The 7,761-nt window shown below is 40.5% G+C and overlaps 1 long non-coding RNA gene across 1 annotated transcript; it reads left to right on the top strand.

Moving 5' to 3' along the window:
• Positions 1-258: 258 nt before the first annotated feature.
• On the top strand, positions 259-4,698 carry LOC135325800 (uncharacterized). The gene is made up of 4 exons (XR_010386568.1): positions 259-892; positions 1,498-1,638; positions 1,813-1,957; positions 3,213-4,698. It is a non-coding gene; the product is annotated as an uncharacterized LOC135325800 (long non-coding RNA).
• The last annotated feature ends 3,063 nt before the right edge of the window (positions 4,699-7,761 follow it).

Genomic DNA, 7,761 nt, shown 5'->3' with positions numbered 1-7,761 from the left:
AGGGGTGTGTGTGTGTGTGTGTGTGTGTGGGGAGAAGGGTGAGGGAGAGTTGTAAATATGATGGGTGAAAAATCTCACAAGTATTGCTGCCAAAATTATATCCAAGCAAGTATTTATTGGAAGGGCAGAAGAAACCAGGAAGAAATCAGTTGTCAAGCCTTCTCTGGCTCTCCTTTCCCAAGATTTCTCTGAGCTGGGGCCAAACAGCTCCTTCTGCATCTCTCCAGGCCAGGGCTTGGATGTGTTGCTGCCTGCAGCTCCTGTGAGCCTGGGAGAAGGGAGTGGGGAGTAGCACAGACACAGTTTTGATGGAAAAATGTGCTTTGTGTGTTTAGCTTGGGAGGGGGGGTGTTAATCATTTGCATGAGCTATTTAGTTCTCAGAATTATTTCTCTGAAATTCATTAACAGGATTTCTACTGCTGTTTTCTTTCTGGAATGCTTCTTGATGTTCTTGTGTCAGCCAGAGCTTTCTCCTCTGTTGCAGATAAGAGCAATGGCCAGAACATGGAACTATTCCTGTGAGTCAAGACTTCAGCAATACCTTGATATTTGTGAATTATGCAGAATTTGCTTATAATACACAGACTTATCCAGCTCTATTGCCTAGAGAAAAACACATTTTATCATCACTATTCATGCCTTCCATTCTTGACACCTCTTTGAAAGCACAAGAAGTGCTGCCTTGTGTAACATTGTGGTCATCCGCTCTAGGGAGAGATTCCTGCTACATTATGAGTTGGTGGTAAGCCTTACTTTCTGGCATAATAAAAATAGATGGTCTGTCAAAAGATGATGTTCTCAATGCTTTGTTTTGTAGTTCTATCCTGCCATCTTCTCTGAATTAGCAAATGTGAAATGCAGCATATGGATTTATGAAAAGAAAAGTGCAAGTAAGTATCACTCAAATAGCATAGGCATGTGTGAGGCATCAAAACTGGTTTGACTCTTTTTTGGGAAAAAAAGATACTTTAAAAAATTGGTTGTGCTTGTTTTTAAGGTGTAAAAGAGATGGTTCCTGCATCAAAGAGATTTACAATACATCTCACAATATCTCTGAAAAGATTTGCAGCTTTCACTGGTGGGAAGATTAGCAAGGTGTATATATATATGTAAAATTGTAGTGCAACTTTGTCTTCTTGGAATGGGAGATTTCCCAAAGCAGAATAGTCTTCTAAAAGTTGTTAATATCTACAGACAATAACTGTAGACTGAAGATATCAAAGGAAAATCACTGCAATAAGTATTTCTTTTTTCTCTTCTGGCAACAATAAAGTTCATGTGATGGTAAACATATAGTCTGCTATGAAAGCTGATTTTGCAGAGAACAGTTCTCTGCAACTGAAATTACTCCATGTTGTTTATTGGGAGGACCTCTTTTTAGTGAACCAGTAAATACATTTAAGTACTTCTAGTCTGTGTTCTTTGATGTGTTTTTATCAGGCTATTTCATAAAGTATTCCAGGATAATTCTTGCGTCTTCTTGGTCTCTCTTTAGGATGTGAAATATCCTGAGTATCTGGATCTTCGAACATACGCATCTCAATCCGTTGGAGAACCACTCCTCTATGCCTTATATGCAGTCCTGGTATATAGAGGTGTCAGTAGTCATGCAGGACGTTATTTCTGCTACACAAAGGTAAATAACAATTTCATTTCTAACAGGGTGAGCTCTGTGCTGGTGAGGAGGTACTTGCATGAAAACTTTACTGGTAACCACTGCTTTTAGGGAAAAAGGTTTTATTTCATGTTTAATTTGATCTTTTTTGGTGTATTCTCTGTTCTGAAGAGTTCTCTTTGTGTTTTCATTTAGAAAGTGTGCAGTTCCTCTGAAGACATGGCTGCTTTTATTTGCAGGCTGCTGGTAGACTTTGATATGAGATGAATGATGCCTCTGTAGTCTTTTGTGAAATCAAAATGGTTCTCAGTCAGCAAGCTTATTTACTTTTTAATATCAGGTAATAACAAGTATTAAAATGTGTTCAGAATACATTTCCTTTCCTGCTACTGACTTTCTTCTCCTTCTTCTTCTTCTTCTTCTTCTTCTTCTTCTTCTTCTTCTTCTTCTTCTTCTTCTTCTTCTTCTCCTCTTAAGTATTTTTCTTCCTGTCCAAGGAGAAAATTACTATTTGAATAATTCATTTGTCTTATCTGAAATTCCCCATGTCATTATCTTTAATCGCTTGGCTTTCAACTGCTACACTTGTGTGAATTGCTGCATATCTGCTCTCTGTCGTTGGCTAATTTAGGAAGGAGGAGGAATTAATACCATAGATAGTATAAAGACGAGTTATTGCTCTGAAGGGGATAGATATAGTAGTAAGACCATTATCTTGAATGGGATTTAACTCAAGAGTGGGCTGAAAGAACAATTCTAAGCTAAGAGCGCGATTGTTTACCAAGACATTATGATTTCACACTTGGAGAATGTGCCTTTTAGTTATCAGCAGCACTGTCTTATCCCCATCCATTCTTTGGTCAGCAGGGGGCCAGTAGTAAGCAGGCCAGATTTACATGACCATGGCTTCCTCCTTGTATGGTTAAGGTGATTTGGGGGCAAAGCAACAGATAATGATACCAAATTAGTAGTGGATTTGTTTTTTTTTAGCATCTGAGTTTTATTTTCTCTCCCTCACTGCAGCTTTCTTCACAGCCCTTATGCTGCAACCAGAATCATCCAAATAGTAGCTAATGCTAAATTTTGCAGCAGTGCTGCTTCCATTATTTTATACTTCCAGCTCAGCTTCCTACAGCTCTGATAAATATCCTCTTGATACATTTTAAGTGGATCTTACCAATGCTTAAAACGTTAAAAAAAGAGATTATTTGTTTTAGTTTTAGTAGTTTCACTTTAGCTGAGACAGTGAAACCAAACTGTCTCCTTCCTGAGCATAAGAACAGTTATTCCAGGGTTTTCAGGGAATGTTTAATGGAGAAAAACATATATATTTTGGAATAGCTTTAATCCATGTTGAGCTGTTTGGGTAGGGTTTCAAGAATGGTCCTCATTTGATACCAATATGCAGAAACCTGAATGTAGAAATTAACCACACTTGTTGGACTTGCATATATAATTAAAGCAGGGTGGCTTTTTTCTATCTAGGTGTCGAGGCCGTTTGTAGAGATATCTAGTAGGAGAGTATTCTGTTTGGGGATTTTAAAGGCTGTGTGTTTGCATATATCCATCTTGCAATCTCTTCTTTTTAAATGCAGAAATCAAGTCATTTAAATGGAAATGAACCCCTAAAAGAAGATCCAAATACCATTGCTGTTACCCTAGAAAGGCCTTCTTCGGCTCCACCAACAGCTTGTGTTCAAAACTAGGCAATTACCAGGCCTTTATTTGCTGATCCCTCAGAAAAACAAAAGATCACTTCATAACAAACTGCCTGCACATCAAACTGTCTCAGCCTGACTGTTTTAGCAGTGCTGTGGTGGATGAGGATCTAAACAAGCCTGTTCCTTCATCCACAGTGTGGCGGACAGATGAGTGAATTTTTGCCTTAAACGTTTCTTGGTACATAAGGTGAAAGCCTTTCTGCGCACATTGCAGATTTTGCAGGAAACCATAACCCCGAACAAGCCATCTGTTCCCTGTGGAAACAGGACGGAGCTGCTGCAATCCCGAAATGGTCTCCCTGCGACCACTCAGGACACACCGAGCCTGCGAAAAACCAGACCACGATCAGGCAGAGACTTTTGGACCTGGAGTGTAAATTATTGCTGCTTAGCACAACTTCCATAAAACTTGCTTAGCATGAGCAGCTAAATTTGCTGAAGCCTTAGGCCGCACTCCTAGTTCAGTCAGAAAGGGCCCCAGAGCTGGTGCAGGCTGGAAAGATAAGGGTGTTACAAGCAGTCCGCATTCCTGTGCCCCACACTCCGGGAGGGAGGAGGTCAAGGCTTTGAAATAAGGCCTGCTTGGGCGCCAGGACCCTGGGAAACAAAGCCTCCTCTCACTGCTGAAACAGTGTTAATTGGGGTGGGGGGGGGTCTGGACTATCTCCCCCTTGTCAGGACCTTGGGAGATAACACCTACTGTCACTGCTGGGGCAGTGTTAATTGCTGGAATTACTATCTCCGGGTCGTCAGGACCTTGAGAGACAAGGGTGGGACCCAAGGAATGAAGACACCTCTGTCAGCAGAAACCGCAACAGGAAAGATAAACAGCCTGCCTAGGGACAGTGATGAGACCCAATGAGCAGCATGGGACCCCAGACCTGAATATTACTATTGGTCTGAATTACTGCGTGAGGGGTGGAGAGCTTAGACTGGAAAGTTATAATTGCCCAGGGATTTCTTTGTTTGTGGTCCCTCTTTGGAGGCACCCGGCTCGAGCTGCAATTACTGCATGCGCGTCATTACAATTTATTTATTTAATTTGCCTTGATTTGGCCCTGAACTTTTCCAAGACACCCAGGGTGAAGAGGACCATCGAGACACTGCTGGATCCACGGGTGGTGATCTCTCTTTCTTTCTCTCTCTCTTTCTGTCTCTCTCCTTCCTCTCTTTTGATGAAAGTCTATAAGATCTGTTCAAATCGTGCGGCACGGGACTTGTTTATTTAGTTAAAGTAGTCGTCATCGAGTTATCATATTTAGCCACATGCCTTGTCTTTTGTATTAATAAATCATAAAACTGATTGGTTGGCTGGCATCATTTCACCTTAGTTCAGTCCAAGAGCATCACGAACTTGGTCGTTGGTCCCAAGGAGAGGGAAGTCGTCCTAAACGACTGCTTTCGGGCTGCGACACACAGTTGCAAACTCTTCTGCAGCAGAGTCTGCCTCAAATGCATCCACCATGTCAATTGCTACTAACATCTCCAAACAAGAAGCTGCTGATGAAATTCTTGTTGAGCCAGCAGTGGCTGGAAATCCCAAACTCCTTTTTTATAATATGGTCCCTTATGGTGCAGAATCTTCAGAAAAAAATGAGGAGGACTCAAAGAGCTCAGCAGAAAGGAACTGCAATGCAATACCTTCAAATGGAATTGTGATTTGGAAGGTAGTCCATGTGTTGAAGATTTCCCATTCTTCCTGTCAGAGTTCTGAAGAAGAAAGATGCCAGCCTGAGTAACCCAAAACTGAGTCACTCCATGGTGCTATTAGCTTAGGTAATGAATCTAAACAAAAAAAAAAGGAGTAAAACTTCATGATTCCACTTGCCACATCCAACCTTCTAAAGCTTCTGAGATTTTCTTTTCTAAAACAAATGGATTGCTGGGAAGAGGGAGTTGTGTTGGTTGCATCTAAAATTTCTCACCAATGATGTATTCAGTATTCAGGATTATTATCATGTTCCTAATCCAGGCGAAGTACTGAGAAAATACACAGCACACATTTCACTGTAGCTCTTTGTGTCATTAACCAATTAGAATTTACAGAACACAGCTGATATATTAGAACTTGTCAACTTTAGAAAAGCTTAGCTGAGATAATAATACATGAGATCTTCATGAACTCTGTTTTGGGAAGGGGGAGTGTAAATTTCCATATTTAACACCTAATGTAGAAATTTTGCAAACAGTGGTTTTCTACTCCCAACAATACCTTCCTACCTGTTACCTTGTATAATTTAATTACAGATGCCTATAGCTTTGCCTCCAGTCGCTCAAGAGAGAATTTTATAATCCCTCACAGGCAGCCTATTTAACAGCTTGTCCAAGGAAATAAGGTAAAATAAGTATGCTTTGATTAAAGTAAGATTTTATATGAGGTTAGCACAGGTTTATCTCTCTACTGACACTATTTAATGGGAAGATTTAAATCAGTTGAGAGAATTCCACACTGCACGTAGTGTTATGAACAGAACTAGCGATCAGCACTGCAACGTATTAATTGGATATTAAAAACATGTGGCTGATGCCTCACTGAAAACTTGGGCTTCTACATAGATTTTTTTCTCTTCATTTTGTCATCCTGTCTATACTTTCTGCATTCTTCTTTCCTCTTTTTCACTTCACTGAATGTGAAGGCATTTTTGTTTTGTGCATTTTCTCTGGACCGCAAAAATATTCTGAGACTGATGCTCTTATGGAAACTGTAGTGATGGAAGCACCGCTTGTCTGTGAAGAATCCAGAAGAGTTCCTACCACCTTGAGCTGTGATCTTGAGAGTCTTTTTATCCAGTCAGATTCTGAAACAATTTCCACCAACAAAGAAGTTGCTGAAAGTCTTATAATAAAAGCTGGTAATGTGCATCCCGATACCAAAGGTCAGCACAAGGTCAGGAAATGATCCTTGGACACTGAGGATGAATTGCTTGGGCAGTGTGAGTTTGAAGGCAGTGGGGACAAAGGCAAACCTAGAAGATCAGAAGAAACTGGACTTATTTTGAAAGAAAACCTTTTGTACATCAGAGACTGAAGAGATATTAGGGCAAACTTCCTCTGTGACATTGAACATACTTCTAAAAATCTTGTGTCTCTGGATACCACAGATGATACATGCCAAGATACAAAGGACATTTCTAATAGCTACGTAGATAAGAAGTACATAATAGTCCTCAATTATCTAGTTATCTATCTAGTTATCTGAGAAGTAGATAATTACAAAATAACTATACAGATAAGAAAAAACACTGTAGAAAAACTCACAAAGAGCACTACAGAAGGAAGAGAGAACACTGTCTCTGGAGAGCAGGACAAGCAAAATGGAAGCAGAACAGATGGTCGTTCTCACAGGAGGGGTGCTCTTGCGTGGTGGAAACAAAGCAGCAAAATTGCCATGAGCAGGTTTATTGAAATGAAAGCATGTATAGCTCTTCTGATAACGAAAGAAACATCCCTGATAATGGCAGAAGCTTTGGAAAATGTCCTGTTTTCAGATCCTGAAAGAGAAGAAGAACAGAACAAGACAGGAATTGCTGTACTCATTCCAAAAGAGAGTGAGCTTGGAGCAGAGAAAGATCCTGTCAAGGTGAACCATGGAGATGGGAACAGTGCAGATGCTACAGTGATTACCATTCCTCTTCTGCAATGACAGGTGGCAGAGAGTTGTCTGATTGTGATAAGGACTTTGACAAATCAAGTCACACTTACAGCAACGGGTCTTGTAAGGATTCTTACAAATGTAAGGATTCTTACAAAAGCAGAGGGCTTCACCATCCACTCTCTAGAGAGGATGTGCACCACTCCAGCAGCCGCAGAGCAGCCTCACATCATTGTTCGGTGCCTCAGCAGCAATCTGAAAAATCTTCTCATGAAAGCCAGGTACTTCCACCTGTGTGGGTTCATTCAAACTCTGAGGGCTGTTCCCAGAAAAATGACTGACAAAGAAACAGAAAAAGAAAGCATACCTGTGCAGAGGGGAGTGAAGCCAAAATAGGAAAAAAAAAAGCACAGAGAGATAGAGAAAGAGCTTTCAGGTGATCAAAAATGAAAAAAAATAAAGTCAAGAAGGAAAAGAAGTCCAAAGATAAACATTGAGAGAAGAATTACAAATAAGCAAGGATTACAGCATAATCAGCAGTTTTTCCATGATTATTGGGTGTTTCTCATGTCTTTCCTTTTCTTCAGCTTGACTGGAAAATCATTGGTAAAACAAGGGTACCATCATGCTAAACCTCTAGGTGAGACTTCCACCAGATTTCACTTAGCTAAGGTCTACCATGTGCTATTAAAGCAGGTAGTTTTATCCTAATCCTCTGTACAGTACACCACTCTTAGCAGAAAACTGGAATACAGTCAGTTTTCATGTAAGGGTTTTGGAAGCCTCCCTCTCGAGCGAGTTTGTTCCTGTAGCCTCAGAGCAGATCAAGCT

This window comes from Dromaius novaehollandiae, unplaced genomic scaffold, assembly GCF_036370855.1.
Source record: "Dromaius novaehollandiae isolate bDroNov1 unplaced genomic scaffold, bDroNov1.hap1 HAP1_SCAFFOLD_69, whole genome shotgun sequence".
NCBI lineage: Eukaryota > Metazoa > Chordata > Aves > Casuariiformes > Dromaiidae > Dromaius > Dromaius novaehollandiae.
This window is presented reverse-complemented; position numbering and strand designations above follow the sequence as displayed.